Source organism: Hemicordylus capensis, chromosome 6 (assembly GCF_027244095.1).
Source record: "Hemicordylus capensis ecotype Gifberg chromosome 6, rHemCap1.1.pri, whole genome shotgun sequence".
NCBI classification, from domain to species: Eukaryota; Metazoa; Chordata; class Lepidosauria; order Squamata; family Cordylidae; genus Hemicordylus; species Hemicordylus capensis.
In genome coordinates, this window is record NC_069662.1 from 117,219,493 (window position 1) to 117,239,800 (window position 20,308).

The window sequence follows — 20,308 nt, forward strand, 5'->3', positions numbered from 1 at the left end:
TCCCAGTGGTCATTGGCGCCCTGGGTGCAGTCCCAAAAGACCTTGAAGAGCACCTCAACACCATAGGGGCCACAGAAATCACCATCAGCCAATTACAAAAAGCAGCTTTACTGGGAACAGCCTATATTCTGTGACGATATCTATAACAACTGACAATAAAATTCAGCCATCCCAGGTCCTTGGGAAGGACTCGATGTCTGGATAAAACAAACCAGTCAATAACACCTGTCTGACTGCGTAAACAAGAAATAATAATAATTTTTAATTTAAAAAACCTACCCTGAGGGTAGATATCAGTATAAACACATACATGCATATACATATAAAAATCAGTTACATAGAAGATTGACATTTTTAAAAATGGATAAAACAAAATTAAAAAGAAAAAGGAGGGATGATTAAAACTGACCATTTCTGACACACCATGAGCAAATTTTAATCGCAGCTGTGCAGAATTTGGCTACTGTGTGCGAGACATAAGTGTGTTTATCAGAAAGAAATAAGTTTATATAAAATTCATCCAAATTGTCAGGGTATCTAAGAATATATTTGGAATGCAACTCATGGTAGAAAGAACAATACAGAAGCACATGGCCAACCTTCTCAATATTCCCATTTCCACAAGGGCACAGTCTCCCCAAATAAGGAACTCTCCTATACTTACCCTCTAGTACTGCAGAGGGCAGCACATCCAACCGAGGCAATGTCAGAGCTCTTCTGTGTGCTGGATATATCAGGTAATACAGGTATTTAGCTGATTTTTGTGAGGGCTTGGTGGCTCCAAGTCTTGTGAGGTCTGGTGCCTGGCTTAAATCTGTCTGGCATTCCATATCAATAATAGGCCTCTTAAGGATCACCATAGCTTTATCACAGTCCAGAGGGAGAAGATATTTCATTGACAGCCCATATGATTTTAGCTTTTCAGTAATTAGATACATCCAATCAGAGGGATGTTCATCCTTAAAAATTAGGGGAACTAGGCTAGAAAGGGAATAAATCAATTTCAACCAAAAGCTGAAGATATAAGTCCAGGCACAGGACGCCAAGCTTGACAAATGCAACTTAGCATTTGACACACAGCAGGGGGTTGAAAAGATGGCCCTAAGGAATTTAGACTGGACCCTGACAAAAACTCAAAACATTTCACTCAAACATATAGAAAGGATGTGACAATAGATCAGGCCTTGATAAATCACAGGTGCCAGGGAACCAGGGTGCTTAGAAATATAACCCTAGCACTTAGATTAGGCTATTCAGGACTCAGGAGGTAGAGTTATTTAATAAACTTTTTTTTCTCCCAGCCACCCATGTTTCTGTTCTAAGTATGTTAATTGTAAAGGGGATAAAGAGGAGCCCATTAACTCCACCCCCACCCACTAAGTCCAGTAATTTTGTCATATGTCCATTGTTGGCTTCTAAATTTTTTGTCTGGCTCCTAGATCCAAGGAAAATTTGTCAAGACCTGCACTAGATGTTACAAAAGACACAGAGATACTGCTTAAAATGGCATCCCCATTTTGAATTCTCCTGCTCTGTAATATATAACATCTCCTGACAACATCACATATATAAGTCTCCTGGCAATATATAACATCTCCTGACAACATCAGATGATGGAAGGAGGATGGGGAAATGAAGCAGCAGCAGAAGAGCAAGAGGAGGAGGAGGAGGAGGAGACAACATGGTTAGATGTTACTATATGGAGAGGGAGGGGGAGTCTTAAAACAGGGATGCCATTTTTGACAGTGGCCCTATCTTTTTATAATAAAAGAGGAATAAATGCACACCAAAAACAGTCCAAACTAAGTCAGAGCTCACAAATAATTATGACGATTATTTCTTAGACATACCGTTTTCCCAAGGACCATGTGTTCCCAAACCGTATCTTTACAATGAAACAGACCTTTAGGGTGTGAAAACAAATCCCAAGTACGTGTAAGGCTAAAGGAGTGCAGTTTCCGAGCGGCTTTTCATATTCATTGTACACAGTGAAACATTTGTTAACTTTGACAAATAATACAATACATGCCACTTATACCAGCCTTGTTCAACCCAAGTAATCACTTGGGGTGGTTTTGCATGGGCACTTCCTACATCAAAGTATGTAGCACTTGATAGACATGGTGAAGCACAAGCCTACACTTGTTTACTTGAAAGTAAATCACATTTTGTTCAATGGGGCTTACCTCTAGGTGACTGCATTTAGGATTGTAGGCTTACAGTGCAATCCTAAGCATGCTTACTCAGAAGTAAGTCTATTGAGCTCAGTGGGATTTGCTCCCTAGTATGTGTCCTTAGGATTGCACTTTAAAGTATTACACCCTTTCAGTGGCATATTACTTTAACCATAGAAGTGATCTTCCCATTCACTTCTATGAATCCTTGGTACTGCAGTGCATATAGAGCGTCTTCTTCGCTATGAGCCCCACCGGCCGTTGAGGTCATTTGAGGAGGTCCATCTCCAGTTGCCACCAACTCGTTTGGTGGCTACACAGAGACGGGCCTTCTCGGCTGCTGCCCCGAGATTGTGGAATGCGCTCCCTGCTGAGATACGATCCTCCCCATCTCTCGCAATTTTCAGAAAACACCTGAAAACACACCTCTTCAACCAGGCTTTTTCAGCTTTTTAAAATTTGTTTTTAAATAGTTCTGAATATTTAATTGTTGTTTTATGATGTTTTTAATTGTTAATTATTGTTTTATGTTTTATAATTTTTGTTTTAATGATTAATTGATTTTAATGGTGTTTTAATGTAAACCGCCCTGAGCCTTTTGGAAGGGCGGAATAAAAGTTTTAATAATAATAATAATAATAATAATAATAATAATAATAATAAAGCTGCTTTTTGTAATTGGCTGATGGTGATTTCTGTGGCACCATAGGGTCCACAGAAATCACCATCAGCCAGTTACAAAAAGCAGCTTTACTGGGAACAGCCTATATTCTGCGACAATATCTATAACAACTGACAATAAAATTCAGCCATCCCAGGTCCTTGGGAAGGACTCGATGTCTGAATAAAACAAACCAGTCAATAACACCTGTCTGACTGTGTAAACAAGCAATAATAAATAATAATAATATACATTCTTGGAAGTTCAGCATAGTAAGTGCATGTGGAAGTAGCCTTAAGTCAATTCACAAGCCAGAAATCACTTTCCATCCTGTTAAACTCCAGTTAAAGGACTCCTGTTAAACTACTCTCATCCTGGCATTTATTTCAGGCCACTTTTCTACACAGCAATACCATACTGCCCTTTACTTTGCTTACAATCTCACTCAGAAAAGCAATTAAAGGGCAAGGTGTTTCCTTATTAGAGGAATCAGAGTTCAAAACTCAATTTGTTATTTTGCCAACAAGCTTTGAGGAAAGCCAGATTTTTCCAGCAGATAATGGGTGGACATGTGTAGTGAGAGAGCGAGGACTGGTGGAATGGGGAAATTGCAGATATTTAGATCAGCAGCATGTGCTATTTGTGTCCTTGGGAGAACGTTGCTAATGTGGACAGAATTTTTTTCAAAAATTTAATATCACTGTACATTCTATCACACTGTACATTGTGATATTAAGATTTTAATATCACAGACACAGAAAATGAAACCAACCGCATATATAAGAATATCCTTAATTCTTCAGTAGCACTACTAACATAGGTAGGTGTATGTATGGAAGACATATTGACAAGAGGGCTCATGGGAAAGCAAAACTGCTAAAGTGGCATTGGCAAACGTGTGGAATTTTTGTCCTTGCAAAACAGGAAAATCACAAGGTTGGGATATCAAAATACGCTTGGAGAGGAATTAATCATGTCTAATTCTAATGGAAAATGATTATTGATCACATTGTTTCTGTACATGTATAATTCACCTTCCCACCCCTCCGCCATAGGCTCAATGCAGCTTTCAACATTTAACTCTAATTTGGCATACCTCACCCTTACACATTTCAGAATTGTAACAATCCCTATAGCACAAGTGTCCAATTTAGGCTGTGCATGGATGACTGTGCATGGACCGAACCGTGGGTATTCAAACTGGTTTGGTCAAACTGATCAGCTGGACCAGTCGGTTTGACAAGCCAGCTCAAAGAGGTTTGAAGCGGTTTGCGATCAAACCAATCACACTGAACCAATTTGTGGTGGTCTAGTTCACTATTGAACCGGTTCTGCACATCCCTAGTCCAACTTGTGTATTCTTGGGAACCAGAACCATTCTGTTCTCCAGGGTGGGTCTGAAGTATACATTGCCACACAACACAACCCTTGTGTACATGGACCTAATCCATATTAAAGTTGGCACCACCTATGAAGGAGTCATATTGTGCAACAAAACACACTTTCCAGTACCTGGTCCATCAACTTCAGAGGTGAGTGGCCCCCAAGAACTACAGATGTTGCTCATATCTGGCATGCGGATGGTTATGATCTTTTGGTTATGGAGCACACATTCTTGAGAATGGCCAAAGCATATAGTCTACAGTGTTCTCTCTAATTTTTTTCATCTGTGTGTGGAATGAGTTTTGTTCTGGGCAGCAGTATCAAGACAGTGTGAGCACACAAGCATTCAGAGTGGGACCTTCCTGATTAAACCTGAGCGGGATCTAAAATTCTGAGCGGACATCAAAAAATGTGTGAGCGCGCGCTCACACATGCCTTAGAGGGAACACTGATAGTATATACAGTATATTTCAGTATATTGTTATGGCCAGCGTGGTCAAAGATAGTGGACTGGACCCAGAATTTGGTTCAGAACTCAGTTTCAGAACCTATTTCCAAAAGCAATGTTCAGCTCAGAGAAACGCTGATGCAAGGCCTCACTCAACTATGAGTGAAATGATTAACTCCTAGGAGACAAGCTGGAAGCTAATCCTTTACTTCCTCATACAGAATGTTTACCATGTTGATGTCACCTATATTGTTTTGCCTTAGTCAAATGCATCAATTAACTAGTCTCAAACATGTACCCTTTTGCTGTTACTTTGAACATATTTTTTTTTATAATTACACACTAGGTAGATGTACACAAAAAATAATTGAATTGCTGTCTCACATACATAGCTTAGCTTCTTCCTTCTTAAACAACCTCTTTTGACTTTTTAAACACTCTTTGGAGCAAGAGGTGCTAGGAGCCTGCCTCTTAGGCAAAGCCAGACCAACAACTTAAGAAATGCAGATGTTTGGAGAGCAGAGGAACAAATTGCTTCCTGACAACAAAAAGACAGTATGCAGAGGATGCCGCTCTTAACTGACATCTAACAAAGAAACAGTATTGTCATGAGAGGGAAGTTTTATAAGAGTGACTGACACTTTTGAGATCCATGGCGGAAATTGCTATCTTGGAAGAACTCCTAGTGCAGATCTATAGGATCCGTTTGCTATAAAAAGGGGTCTCTGAGACATGGCAAATCAGCAAGCTTTGCCTAACCAGCAGATCTTTGCTCAAGAGCGATCCCCAGAGTTAGCTGCTCAAGCCTTGGGGCTAAAGCAGGAATTGGACATGGATAAGGGACTCTCTGTGACTTCTGCTGCGTAGTGAGAAGTCAAGACTACCCAGCCATGGTGCCCTCTCTCGCTCTCTCTCTGCCTTGCTCTGAGTGTCTACTACCACCAGCCTGCTTGACTGTTTGAAGCCTGCATTGTTCCCAAGCCTAGCAATGAACAAGTCCTTTGAAGCCTTCTCCATGACTGGTGAGATGCCTATTCAACAGCTCAGCCTGCTCCCTCCTCCCCTCCTCCCTACTAATCACTGCCGTCCCCTTTCCTAAGCCCTCCTTTCTTCTCTTTCTCTGTTTCTCTCAAAAATGTTTTTATTAGCATTTGCTAGACAGCTGTAATTACTGACTGCACATGCATGCTCACACATTGGATAGTCAAGAACATTGCACTACACTTTGAATCGGAAACATGTTTAATTTGGATTATCTGTTTGAATTTTATCTTGATGAGCAACTTTCTATAATAAAGCCCATTGAACTTTCTGAGTGTGTTTTCCTCTGTCTCTGTTTGCATGCCGAGATCCTACATGGTCACCATCTCCAAGAACCAATTCAGTTTATGTATGATGTGACTTTCCCTCTGAGCATATACAGAGTGTGAAACCAGGTGAAGTTCACAACATATAATTTGGTGTTTCCGCCTGGTTTATTTGGTGACACCATGGCTTTCTGGAAGCATAAGGAGAAAGAGAGCAGACCCAAACATGAGTCCTGGGAGGGAAGTGAATTTAGTGGTGCCTTTGGGGGGCCCAAGAAGGGGGACGCAGCCTTAGAGGAATTTGGACCTCGCCTTTTCCAAATTTAGAGTTTGTTAGGCAGATTGGGCTGATCCCAGCAGCACCGCAACAGCAAATCCACCTGTGAAGCCTCCCTCTATTGTTTTAATCTTTTGTGCCGTGGCTGACAGACTGCGGGAGCCGGGGAGGGATCCCCATATTGCACTGAGCACTCACATGGTGCATTATGGTATTTCGGGGGGGGACGGGGTGATGTGTTCCAGCACCCCGAACCCCGGAGCCACTGGCAGCAGCTGGTGCTTGTCTGGGTGGGTGATCTGCCCACCTAGGGAAGCCTGGAGAATCATCTGCAGGGAGATAAGCTTTTCTGGGCCTCCTCTTCACAGACAGGGTAGCCCTTTCTCACTAAGCATGAGAAAGGGCTCAGTATCTTTTATGTTTTGTTGTTCAGAAGTTTGTCCCAGTGGGAATCCTGTCAAGAGTGTGGGGGGGGGGGTTGGAGTCAGGAGGGGAAAGGGAGGAGAACGAGAAAAGGGAGTTGTTCTTGAACAAACTCCTAGTTATATCTATATAAGATTACCTTGTGTTCAGTGGTGCTCTTAGCCCTTGGCAGGAGTGTAGCTAAGGGAGAGGGGACCTGTGTTCTCCCCTCGCACCGGTGGCATCTCAGAGTGAGGGAGATAATGAAGAAAATAGGGAGGAGTGGAGCTGGGGGCCCCGGGTTCTTTGAACCCATCTGCTCAATTATAGCTATGCCCCTGCGCCTTGGTAAGTGGTGCTCCACACCCCCAGGGGCTCCCAGATCCTTTTTAGTCTGTCCTGGGTGGTGTGGTTGCCACTGGCCCGCACCATGCCCAGTGGCAGAGTTTGATTATGACCCGTGCTGGGTGCTTTAGAGACAGAGGGGGGAGTGAGGAAAGAAATATGTGGGATGGGAATATGTTAAGTTCTGTGTTGAAATGTTCCTGCTACAGTCTATTCGCATAAATATACCTGTTTTGTATTCTAACATTCTTGTGAGTTCAGCTGCTGTTTATGCCCGCAAGAACCCACTTATTAAAAATACTGTGTTTGTCATGGTGTGTGTAGGGAGAGAATGCTTAACTTGCAGTGGGGGGAGGCTCCAGCATTTGGGGGAGGGGGCCCTCCAACGGCCTTTTGGTCCAGCCTCCAAAATTTACCTAAGTGCACCTCTGCTTGTGTTATGAGGGAAGCAGCTATCAAACATACCCCTACCTCAGGTTCTGAAGAAACCCGTGAGCACATCCCTCATGCTATTTTTGCAGCGCCACCTGCAGGCCAGTGCTTGCTTTCCTATCTTTTCTCATGACCACTCTACAGTGGTGCGCTTCTTCAGAAAGGTGAAGGGACAGAACCGAGCCCAGGTAGAAAACAACAGACTTGGTAACTGGTCAGTCTCAGCTGTGAGCTTGGTTTCTTCTCCATTTCACTAGCCGAGACACAAACAGGTCCGTTATAAGTACCTTGAGCTATATTCAGCTTGGAATTCTTACATATTACATCACTTAATTTGATTCTTGAACTCCCAGGAAAGACAAAGCACACACCATTTCCACTACACTGACATAGCTGGAACAAAATCAATCACCCACAAGTCATATATCTCCTGACTTCATGGAAATGGAAGTATAAATCTACAGCACGGATCAGTTGTTGCTGTATTTCCTATTCCTGTAAACAATGAAAAAGCTACACTGACAGGTATGGACATTTTGATTTAAAAACAGATCTCCGCATTTGATATGGGTTCAGAAATGGAATGTTCCACACTAAAAGCTGTTCTCAGCATCCCATGTGAAAACCCCTTAAGTTCAGAGTTTCAGAGTGGTGAACATATTTGCAAATACAACATAGAAAGGTAGTTCACATGATCTTAATGTGGGCAGGGAGAGTGGGGGGATGGCAGAGTCGGACCTACCTTCCCTCTAGACAATCTTCCTTCCTTTGTGGGAAGCATGGATTGGGCACCCACATGAGCCGCTCTGCTCCTGGCAGCACGGTGTTCTGGAGGCTAGGTGAGCACAGCTTGGCCTCCAGATATTCCTCAATGCACTGTGCAAGGAGTGCAGTGGATTGGGGGATTCCCCCCACAAGCCGGGCGCTCTAGGCATCCAGCTCTGTGTCTGCTCAGGCTACTTGCAGCCTGAGCAGACACATGACTGAAAACCCAAGGACATGCCCACACCCTTTTACCTGGGTAAAAGCCCAGAGGGGTGGGGAGGACCCCAGGCTACCTGGCAGGGCAGTGCCGGGATCCACCTCAATCACTGTGCTTCACATGAGCAGCCCTACCCAGGCAGGGCTGTGCAGGCCTGGGTAGAGCTGCTCCTGTGAACAGCCTGATTGTTTTGTGGCACCTTAAACGCAAACATTCATAAGCAAGACTGGAGTCAGATGTGTTAACATCCACTGGCAGATTATCCAGACAAGGGGTGGGGGAGGGAGCGAGGGAGAGGAAGGAAAACAATGAAGTACAGAGATCATTAAGTGTGACAGGCCTTTGGACGCTACATTTTTCTTCTTTTATACACACATATATTCCTGCCAATGAGGATGACACCTTGCATCTCATTAAGTGGGCTTGAGTTCACAAAAGTTTATGCCATAATAAATCTATGAGCCTTTTTTATTTTTAAAAATGTTTATTCTAGTTTAGTTTAGTTTAAAATGAAATATTTTAAGGTGCCACAAGACTCTTGTTTTTGTGTTTGTTCACTGTAACAGACCAAGGCTATGATCCTAAACACACTTGCTAGGGAATAAGTTCCATTGAACTTGTGGAAATTAATTCTGAGTGAACTTGGTTAGGATCATGCACCAGACTCTGGAATTTTTCACCATGGAATGAGAAATATATTTATAAAGTAAAGTAAAGTGGGCTGCTGAGTTGGTGTCGACTCCTGGCACTCACAGAACCGTGTGGTTGTCTTTGGTAGAATACAGGAGGGGTTTACCATTGCCATCTCCCGCGCAGTATGAGATGTGCACTGTAAGATATTCCCCTGAGGGGATGGAGCCACTCTGGGAAGAGCAAAAAGCTTCAAGTTCCCTCCCTGGCTTCTCCAAGATAGGGCTGAGAGAGACTCCTGCCTGCAACCTTGGAGAAGCTGCTGCCAGTCTGCGTAGACAATACTGAGCTAGATAGACCAATGACCTTACTCCATATATGGCAGTTTCCTATGTTCTTATTATGCCTTTCAGCATCTTCCTATATTGCTTCTGCCTGATATAGGTGTTTCCCATAGTTTGGGAAGCATATCAGCAGGGATTTGAACCAGCAACCTCTGGCTTGCTAGTCAAGTCATTTCCCCGCAGCACCGTTTGACTATATTTGTACAGTTGAAATGCCAAATACACAGAACTAGGGAATTCTCAGTCAACGGATAGCTATCTATCTATCTATCTAGCTAGCTAGCTAGCTATCTATCTATCTAAAGACAGACAGACAGACAGACAGACATATAGATATCCCTCAGAAACATTGGTGGGGGGGGCACAAGGATAGGGGAAGAGAGGGTTTCAGAAAACTGCCCTTCTGTGCATGTGCAAAAAAATATTCCCTGTTGCTCAGTATGTCATACACACACACACACACACACACACACACACACACACACACACACAAAATAACCCATTTGGACCATAAGAGTTGCTGCTTCCTTACAGGATTGTCACATGACACTTTCATTATCCCTGGATCATTTGCACAGCAGACCAAAACTCCAGTGTGTCATGTCAATGTGTACTTAGGGAGTCCTTAATCTACCGTGTTTCCCCGAAAATAAGGCAGTGTCTTATATTAATTTTAGCCTCAAAAAATGCACTAGGGCAATCAGCGGTACATCAGAAATTACTGCTAGGTCTTACTTTCGGGGAAACAGGGTATGGGTCGTTGGCAATGCTGTAGTGTAAAATCTTGTATCAGCTGTAATGGCATAGCCACTCAATGCACACTTAGGGACACCTCCTCCTGTGGATCATTTACAGTGCATCATCTCAATGTACCAATGGGGAGCTTTTAATCTCGCAGCCCCAAGCACCTGCTGGGTAACAAAAAAGGTCTCAAGTGATAGGCATTTTAGGGAATTCAGTACTCTAAAAGGGTAGGCTTAGCATGTACATTACAAGCATCATGTACCATACTTTGAATTATATTTGTATAACATGAATGTGCTTCTGTATATCGGCCCAATAACCAAAAGCATCCCAAAATATCTCATGAGAAGGCTGGACCTTGGTATAGTATGGTACCACATCTTCCATGAAGACATCAATGCTGAATTCTTCTCATGTTATGTTTTTAGATCAATTTGAATAAATGGCAGCAGTTCTGTTTCATGCAAACATAATGTAGAAATCTGCTCTCACATTTAGAGCAAAGGACCAAATGTACAACTAACCACCACCAGTGGAAAGAGGACATGGTCATTGGTATTTTTCTTTCTTTCTTGGCTGTATAAAAATCCCAAAGTTCATCAGAAGAGATAACACTCTGGTCATCTGCCCTCAGTGCTACTTGGAACCATTAAATGAAGACAGTGGCCCAGATGTGAATTAATATTAAGGCTGATCCAAATGCCACACACACACACCCGAAATCCACAGACCCATTTGTGGGCAGCAAAAATGGGGCAGACCTTTTGGCAGTTTTGAAGGGGATAAGACATTCTACAAAAACTTTGAGGGTTCTATTCTCCCATCCCCACCACTGCCTCTTTGGCAGCAGTTGTAAAGGCAGTGGTGGAATCCTTGCTGGCAGTTAGTTCACACTGGAAGTTTTTCACACCCAGCTCTTAGTTTGCATCTCTTCCAGAATGAAGGGGATGCATTCATATATCGGCCAAATTTACCCCGAAGTCCCTACGAGCTATCAGGGAGCACTTCACACACAATTTGGGTTTTTCATCACACGTTAGTGTGTAGCCTGATTTCCATCCGGAGTTTTAAAAAAACTTTTTGGGTCGGGGTTTGTTTTTTGTTTTGGCAAGTTCACAGTAAAGCCTCACAGAAAATCCACAGTAAAGCCTGCTTTATAGAAAAGCTCCTGGTCACTATGACTTCCTCCCTACTCCCAAGGATGTCCTAAGATCTATATCGTAGTGTTCCTGGATCATTCTAGGGAAAGAATCATGGTGTCTGGTGAAAACCAATCATCAAGAAGAGATCTCTCACTGCCTCTGCCACCACTGACCAAAGAGGAGGTGAGGCAAAAGGACAGCCAATCAGCAGCAAGCCACCTAAATATAGTACTTGGTCACATGCATGGGATACATGTGGGATATATCAGTGGTAATAACCACTGTAATAATGACAGTCATATGCTGATTGTATAAATAAGATGAGGTACACAAATAGCTTCCTATCTAAAGATTAAGCAATAAGCACAATCAATACTTTGAACCCTTTGTAAATGTTTTAAATGCCTCAGCCTCTGCTTCTAAAATTGATTGATTGATTGATTGATTGATTAAGTGTCGTCAAGCTGGTGTCAACACTTAGTGACCATATAGATAGATTCTCTCCAGGATGACCTGTCTTCAACTTGGCCTTTAAGGTCTCTCAGTGGTGCATTCATTGTTGTCATAATCGAGTCCATCCACCTTGCTGTTGGTCGTCCTCTTCTTCTCTTTCCTTCAACTTTCCCAAGCATGATAGACTTCTCAGGGGAGCTGGGTCTTCGCATAATATGTCCAAAGTATGATAGTTTGAGCCTGGTCATTTGTGCCTTGAGTGAAAATTCTGGATTGATTTGTTCTATGATCCATTTTTTTGTTTTCCTGGCTGTCCATGGTATCCTCAAAAGTCTTCTCCAGCACCAAAGTTCAAAAGCGTCAATGCTTTTTCTATCTTGCTTCTTCAAAGTCCAGCTTTCGCATCCATAGAGTGTCATGGGGAAAACCATTGTCCAAACAATTCTAATCTTTGTAGGTGTAGACACATCACAGCATCTAAATATCCTTTCCAAGGCCTTCATTGCAACCCTACCAAGTACTAGTCTGCGGTGTATTTCTTGACTGCTGGATCCTTTACTGTTGCTGGTCAACCGTAAAAGGCAGAAGCTATCCACCACTTCAATGTCTTCATTATACTGCTTCTAAAATACTGCTTACAAAATTTTTACTCTCCTGCAAATTCTGGGCTAAGAGTCATTGATCAATTTCATAAGTGCATGAAAAGTATGCTTTACTGCAAATAATGAACAAATCAATGACCTAAAACTGAGAATGAGAATATTGGGGCAGATAAATATCAGTGAGATCAATTATTTTAATGGCCTTCTCTGTGTGTGTGTGTGTGTGTGTGTGTGTGAGAGAGAGAGAGAGAGAGAGAGAGAGAGAGAGAGAGAGAGAGAGAGAGAGAGAGATTGGGCCCTGGTGGACCAGGCCCAAGGCCTATCCTGTTTCACATAGTGGCCCACCAAATGCCTACAAGAAGCCCATAGGCAGTGGGTGAGGGCTTGCCCTCTCTCCTGTTGTTGCTCCCCTGCAACTGGTATTTAGCGGCATCTTACCTCTGAGGCTGGAGGTGGCCTATAGCTACCAGACTAGTAGCCACTGATAGACCTGTCCTCCATGAATTTGTCTAAGATAAGGCCCAAAGCCCAAAATGTAGAGGTCTCTGTATGTACATTACATTCAGGTAAGCCATCATCCCTGCCTGCTCAACAGCAAATTCCAACGACAGAAGAGAGACTTTGAGTCTTATTTCAGACTCCGCATTTTACACAACGGATCCAAAGTAAAATTGTAAATAATAATTATTCTATACCTTTAGTAAACATGTCAATTCAAACCAGCAGAGAATCTGGTTCCATGTTTGGGATAAATAATTTTCTTAAAATAAGAAATTTAAAAGCAAAAATTAATATCCCAGGGCATATTGGAAGAAAGGGGTTGCTCTAATAATATTTAAGAAACCACCCATCTTCACTGCTTAGCGCTGCTTCACTTTACTTTTCCCACTACTGCACTTCTTAGTACATGAATGGCCTTGATGGTTTTAGGGTGTGTGTTTTTTGTCAGTAGCACCAAATCAGGTGTTCTCATAGACTGGGATCATAATCCCATCACAGTCATGATCTGACTGTCATTTACCCCCAGAAAAAAGCCCCCTTGGCACCAATGATCAATGGGACCTTTTGATCAAAATGGGATATTTTCCCTGCAATAAATAGCAATCAGATCAAGTGCCCTTTGAATCAGAACCATAGAATGGTTCCATTCCAAATGGTTAAAGCCTTCTATCCCACCTCTGATCCTGATCTGCTGCTAATGACTAAAGGGGAAAAAAGCCTACATCAGCACTTTAAACATAATGCTTAGTTTGACCCTTGGAGACAAGTGTGCATAAGACATGTGCAGTCCAGTATACATAAAGTTAGAGTCAAATCCCTTCTCTGCCACAGACTCAGTGTTTGACCTTAGAAAAGTCTCTTAGTATCTCTCAGGTTCAATTTATCATCTGTGAAATAGAATAACAACAATCTAAGTCACAAGTTTGTTAGGAAGGCAACAAAGGATTATAAAGCATGCTGTCAATGAAAAGGGTGCACACATTTTTCTTTGTTTCTTGGTTGGTTTTATACCCTGACATTTGATCAAATGGTCCTCAAGGCAGCATACAATGGATTGTGGCAATAGCAATTTTAAAACAAAACCCCCACACATACATGCACAGACACACAGGTAGAGGGCTTAGCAGTTCTTAACAATGTTTCTTAGTGTTTTCCAGTCAGTGCCATGACACACTAGTGTGCCATGGACGATGGCTACTGTGCCACAATGACTCAGCCCCGGGGGGGGGGCATTTAAACACCCTGCTTTTGAAGCCAGCTAGCTCCCTTATATACTGTGAGGGACATGACAGACAGACAGCACTGTGGCTTTGCTGCCACACACAAAAATTGAGGCAAAGGACCAGTTCAGGGTGGAGGCGGGTGTGCTGAAATTTGGAGGGGTTGAGTGTGCTACCAGATTTCTAAAAAACATTGAGAAACACTAGTTTGACTTATGGTTAACGGATTTCCGTTTTTGCTTCTGCAACCCTTGCCTCCCGCAGGCAACTGGCAGGGCAAAAAGTCTTTTTTGGCAGGGAGGACGGAAATCAGGCTTCTTCCTGCAGCTGTTCCATCTCTGGCAATGGGTCAGGCCAGGCTGATCATCACTTAGTCCTGATGTTCTTCCAGGGAGGAAATAGGTGCAACCTCCCAGTGGTCCTGAGCTCTCTGGCCAATGGCAAGGGTCAGAGGGAGGGGGCTTCCTTTGCTTCTGCCAGCCCTGGGCCATGTTATAAACAATAGCTTGACTACACAAATTTTGTTGGCTGGACAACAACAATGCTGTTCTACAATGCTGCTGCCCGCCCACTCTGCTGCATTAATGCCGATCTCAAATTAATTATTCTTTTCCACCTTTCATGCTTTTTCACTGAATTGGTGCTTGCTAGTTCTCAGTTTATTCGGCTGTTTTAAGATCAACAGTCTAGTCTTCCATGGTTTTACATTTCCCTCTGCGTAGAAGTGCATACAGGATATGCAGATCAACTACAGCCTAGTTACACAGACTGAAGCTTTGGCTGAATTTCTAAGGCTTTCTGTTATTTCATTCATTCTTTCTTTCTTTCTTTTTACTGCCAGGGTTCCCAAGATAGAAACTGCCAAATGCAGAACATACAGTATTGTATTCCAAAAGGCCTGTGCGAGCTTGGAGTTTCTTCTCCCAAGTAATTCTTTATAAAAATGGATTTAATATGAAAAGGACCTAGCCAGAAGAGCTCAACAAAGATAGAGGGGAGCAGACTACCTGGACCAAACCCTCCTTTCTAGATCTTGGGGGTGGGTGGGAGGGGGAGTTAATAATTGTGTTAAAATGAAAGAAACGCAACAAATTACACAGTTCCAGAATGTACCCCTGTATTTCTTACAACGCTCTGCATCATTCCAGCATATTCTGTGATGTGAGCAACTGATCTCTTTGCTGTCATTAGCAGTCAGAACATGATGCCTTGTATTTGCAACCAGCATCACTCAGCACGGCCACCCATAGATTCACAAACACAGCCGCAGCCGCTATGTTCCTTCTTCATCAGCGCAGAAAGCAAGCATTGGGGGCAGGAACACTCAGTAGGAGTTCAGGAATCAGTGAAGCAGTCACCCGGGCATTTTCTGATCTGCTGTGGGGATGGGGAGAAGGAGAAGGAGGGGAGGGGAGGGAGGGAGGGAGGAGGGAGAAGTGCCAGGTCTATTTGAATATCAGGCACTGCCACACTCAGGGCTCTTCTGACAACTTCATTACCTCCACATATAAAAATGACTGCAGGGTAATGCAAATGGCTTTTGCGTCGCACTCTCCTGCATTCTGCATGCAGACTGCAGCAGAGGAGGCCTTGAGACAGAGCTCAAAGGCAGACAAGCTATTGTCCAATTTAATAAGATCTCTCTTCAAGGCATAAGCCTCTCTTCCCACTCGTCTTGCTTTATGGAGTCCAGCAATCCAGTTCTTCAAACTGTGTGTGTGTATGCTCTCTCTCTCTCGCTCTCGCTCTCTCTCACACACACACACAGGGCGGGGGCTGTCACTGACTTGACCTCCCTGTCAATTGAAGCTGAAGGGGAAGAGAAGCAAGGGGAGTTGCTCCTCTATCTATGTGTGGGTTTTTTTAAAAAAAAATTCTAATGAATGTTAAGCAAATTTCCTACAGTCCTGACAAGGTGATCTGATTAATATTATAGAAATGTCAACATAATATCATTCTGGAGATAGGATTTATCACCCTGAACTGCTGCATAACTGATGGTGAAGGAATAGGCACCCCAGCCCCGCCAATGCTGATTAAATTAGACATAAGCATCAATAGGATACTTATTGGAGGCCAGAAATTTCATGCTATTACTCTTCAGTTAATCAAAGGAAGGGATTTTTAAGAGACTTTTTAAGACTCACCATTTTTAAGACTCACCATTTTGTGTCTGTCTGATAAAGGAAACGAAAGGATTGGGGCTATAGCACTCATTGGGCACAGGGCACTCAAGGCATAGATTAAGATGAATAACGTGCAGAATGGACTCATAGTGACCTTGCCCCCCAAAAAAATGGTATGGATATTTGGGATATCTGACTTAGAAGCAATTGGGTGAACAGCACGATTCCACCTTCAGGTGTCACATTTCTTATTTGATAGTAACAATTCTTAGTTGATGGTGAACATGAGGTCTGCATGGGATTTCCACTGCCTTGCTGTCATGATCCTGGATGGTTCTAAGTTCCCTCCTTGGCATCTCCAAGATAGAGCTGAGAGAGACTCCTGCCTGCAGCTTTGAAGAAGCCACTGCGAGTCTGTGTAGACAATATGAGCTAGATGGACCAATGGTCTGACTCTGTATAGGAACATAAGAAGCTGCCATATACTAAACCAGACCATAGGTCCATAGGCAACTTCTGATGTTCCGCTATGTTCCTATGACCACCCCAACTGGGGGACAAAACAGACAGTTTGGAGGATGAGGCAGGATAGATGACCCTTTGCCACCAACATGCCCCACACCAATAGAACTAGGGAAACCAGAGCCAGTCCCCCACCGTGACCTGAGGACACAGCCCTGCCTTCATCCTCTGATTCAAAGGAGTTCCTCAACGACCTGCCAAGCCAAGTTGAAGTCCCCCAGTGCTGCCCTTCAGGCAAGGTCCCTTTAAGCAACAGAGCTTTCCACAGGGAAGGGAAGGGGTCAATCCACTCTACCTCTAAACAGTCACTGGAGCAGCGCCCCTCTTTATACCCAACTCTCTTGGGATCCGTTTCGAGCTATTATGATCCTGATTGCATCCCCCTTGGAGCTGTCTGAGATTGTGTCCCTTCTAGATCCTGTCTCAGCAGAGAACTTGGAGCTGTTTTACACCATTCTATCAATTCCTGAAAATTCATCTGTGCTTTTGACCATGATAACAACTGGAGTTATTAACAAGCCATTTAGGTTTGGTCTGGGTAGTCTGCTAGGACATCTCTAGGTCCTAGTACTCTGTGTGAAGATGGTGAAACGAACAGACCATGCCTTTTAGGCAGTCTAGAAACAAAACAGGTAGCAATCAGGTAAGGGAAATGGGAAGCAGATGAGCCAGGCAGGTTACTAGCAGGGACAGAGAGAAGACTTCATCCCTTATCTGAGCAATAAGTTCAGAATCAACTAGGCAAGAGATAGAAAATGTATAGGACCAGCTGGAATCCTAGTGGCCCTTTTGTTACCTAGCTCTAGCTGAAACTGCAGCTACAATACTACCCTCTGGCTATTCACAGTAGAAAGCAGACCAGTAGCTTTCATGATCTCTGCCCAGATAGGGCAGCCGAATTGGTAGGACGAACCCTGGTCTCAGCCCTGGCTCCTGACACCAGATCAGAGCCTGAGCCTGTCAGCCAGAAGGAAATAACAGAATTAAAGCAAACCACAGTTCTCTGAGTCTGGATGTAAAAGGGAGCTGTGGTTTGTTCATAAGTGGATGTTTTCTATCTGTACTTCTGGTTCAAGGAGGCGAGGAGAAGGGAAAGGGAATACACAATTCCTCGACGAGCACAAGCTCATTCACAATAATTTATTTGAATCCATAATTTAGGGAATTGTCTGAGCCGGGCCAGAATAATAATAATTATTATTATTTCTTGTTTACACAGTCAGACAGGTGTTATTGACTGGTTTGTTTTATCCAGACATCAAGTCCTTCCCAAGGACCTGGGATGGCTGCATTTTCTTATCACAATGTTGTTGCTGTTATTATAGATATCGTCACAGAATATAGGCTGTTCCCAGTAAAGCTGCTTTTTGTAATTGGCTGATGGTGATTTCTGTGGCCCCTATGGTGTTGAGGTGCTCTTCAAGGTGTTTTGGAATTGCACCTAGGGCGCCAATTACCACTGGGATTATTTTGGTCTTCTTCTGCCACAGCCTTTCAATTTCAATTTGTAGATCTTTGTATTTTGTGATTTTTTTCTATTTCTTTTTCTTCTATTCTGCTATCCCCTGGTATTGCTATGTTGATTATTTTGACTTGTTTTTCTTTCTTCTCGACTACAGTTATATCTGGTGTATTTTGTGGCAGATGTTTGTCTGTTTGTAGTCGGAAGTCCCATAATATTTTTGCATCTTCATTTTCTACCACTTTTTCAGTGTTATGGTCCACCAATTTTTGGCTACAGGTAGCTTGTATTTTTTGCAGATGTTCCAGTGTATCATCCCTGCTACCTTGTCATGCCTTTGTTTGTAGTCAGTCTGTGTGATCTTTTTACAACAGCTGATTAGGTGGTCCACTGTTTCATTTGCTTCTTTACAAAGGTGGCACTTGATGTTTGTTGTTGACTTTTCTACTTTTGCTCTTATTGCATTTGTTCTTAGTGCCTGTTCTTGTGCAGTCAGTATTAAACCCTCTGTTTCTTTCTTCAAGTTGCCATTCTTAAGCCATTGCCAGGTCTTGCTGATGTTTTATTTTCCACTTATATTGTGCAAGTATTGACCATGCAGTGGCTTATTTTTCCATTTTTCTGCGCGGTTCTTGACTTGTTCTTTCTTGTAGGCCTGCTTTGTTTCACTGGTGTTGAATAGTTTCTTGTTATTGACCATTTGAAGTGCATCTTCTTCACTGACCTTTATATATTCTTCAAGGCCTCTTTTCTCCTCCTCCACTGTTTGATGGACTTGCAGCATTCCTCTTCCACCTGAGCTGCGAGGGAGGTAGAGTCTATCTACATCACTGTGGGGGTGCAGATCATGATTGATGGTCATGATTTTCCTGGTCTTACGATCTAGCGTCTCTAGCTGTGCCTGGGTCCAGTCTATTATTCCTGCAGTGTATCTGATAACAGGTATAGCCCAGGTGTTTATGGCTTGTATGGTGTTCCCGCCATTGAGTTTGGACTTTAGGATTTTTCTAACTCTCCTGATGTATTCACTTCCAATTTTTCTTTTCACTTCAGTGAAAATAACACCTGTCTGACTGTGTAAACAAGAAATAATAATGATGATGATGAGGATGAGCTGGGCCTTTAGTTCCCACACTTAAATGAAAATACTGTATGCAGAGTATATACAATTATTTTGCTCAATTTTTTGCCCACAAAAATATCTAGGCATATTACATTGCACAATTTGCTATACAAATCTTTGGGACAGCCACATTTGTATAGTTCTATATCTGCAGAGTTGGAAAAGGTCTGGAAGGGGCAATCAAAATGATCAGAGGGTAGGAGAACCTTCCTTACAAGCAAAGGCTATAGTATAAGGAACTTTTTAGTTTAAAAAAAAGTCTGGGAGGGTGATATAACTGAGGCTCATAAAGTTATGCATGGCATGGAGAAAGTGGATCGAGAGGAGTTTTTATTCCCCTTTCAAAACACTAGGAAGGGGGATCAGCCAATAAAACTGACCGGAAGGACATTCAGGATGAACAAAAGGAAGTACTGTTTTTTACATAGTGTATAGTTAATCTGTGGAATTCGTTGCTGCAGGGTATGGTGGTGATTATTGCATTTTAAATTTTTATTGGCTTTTACAATAGCTTCACATTTAAATTACATTCATTTATTTAATTCTGCACATAAGTAAATATTGACTTTCCGCTTATGGTATGGTGGTGACTATTAGCTTAGATGGCTCTAAAAGAGGGTTCAACAAATTAATGGAGAACAAGTCTATCAGTGGCTGCTAGTCAATGGCTATATGCTACCTCCAGGTTTAGAGGCATGATGTAGCAACAGTGAGAGAGGGATTTGCCTTCATCTGCTGCCTTTGGGCTTCCCAAAGATATCTGGTTGACCACTGTGGGGAACAGGATGTTGGACTAGATAGACCTTGGATATAATCCAGTGGGACTCTTAAATTCTCACTTGTTTTGTGCTTTATATTTCTACAAATGAAATGTAGGGTTGTTTGTTTGCTTTGTAATGTTTGGCCCGTTGGTGGCACATTATGAGCCTATTGCTTTAGGCTGCTGAATAGCTGTAAAAGGATTCTGCCTGTGCTATACTGTTCCGTAATCTTATCTGCTGACATTTATTTAGGACGTTCCACAGTCA

At 42.8% G+C, this 20,308-nt stretch overlaps 1 protein-coding gene across 11 annotated transcripts in view; it reads right to left on the reverse strand.

Annotated features, from left to right (window-relative positions):
* The window catches only part of LOC128329305 (uncharacterized), a 262,592-nt gene that overhangs the window by 219,028 nt on the left and 23,256 nt on the right, over nt 1-20,308 (reverse strand). The window contains exons 2-3 of one of the 11 annotated variants that reach the window (XM_053260238.1): nt 1,851-1,903; nt 665-724 (exon numbers count right to left, since the gene is read on the reverse strand). The exons of 8 other annotated variants lie outside the window; for them this stretch is intronic. The gene's annotated coding sequence lies outside the window, so the exon portion shown is untranslated. The remainder of the gene's footprint in view (nt 1-664; nt 725-1,850; nt 1,904-20,308) is intronic. 2 more of the 11 variants (XM_053260239.1, XM_053260234.1) reach the window with 2 other exon arrangements.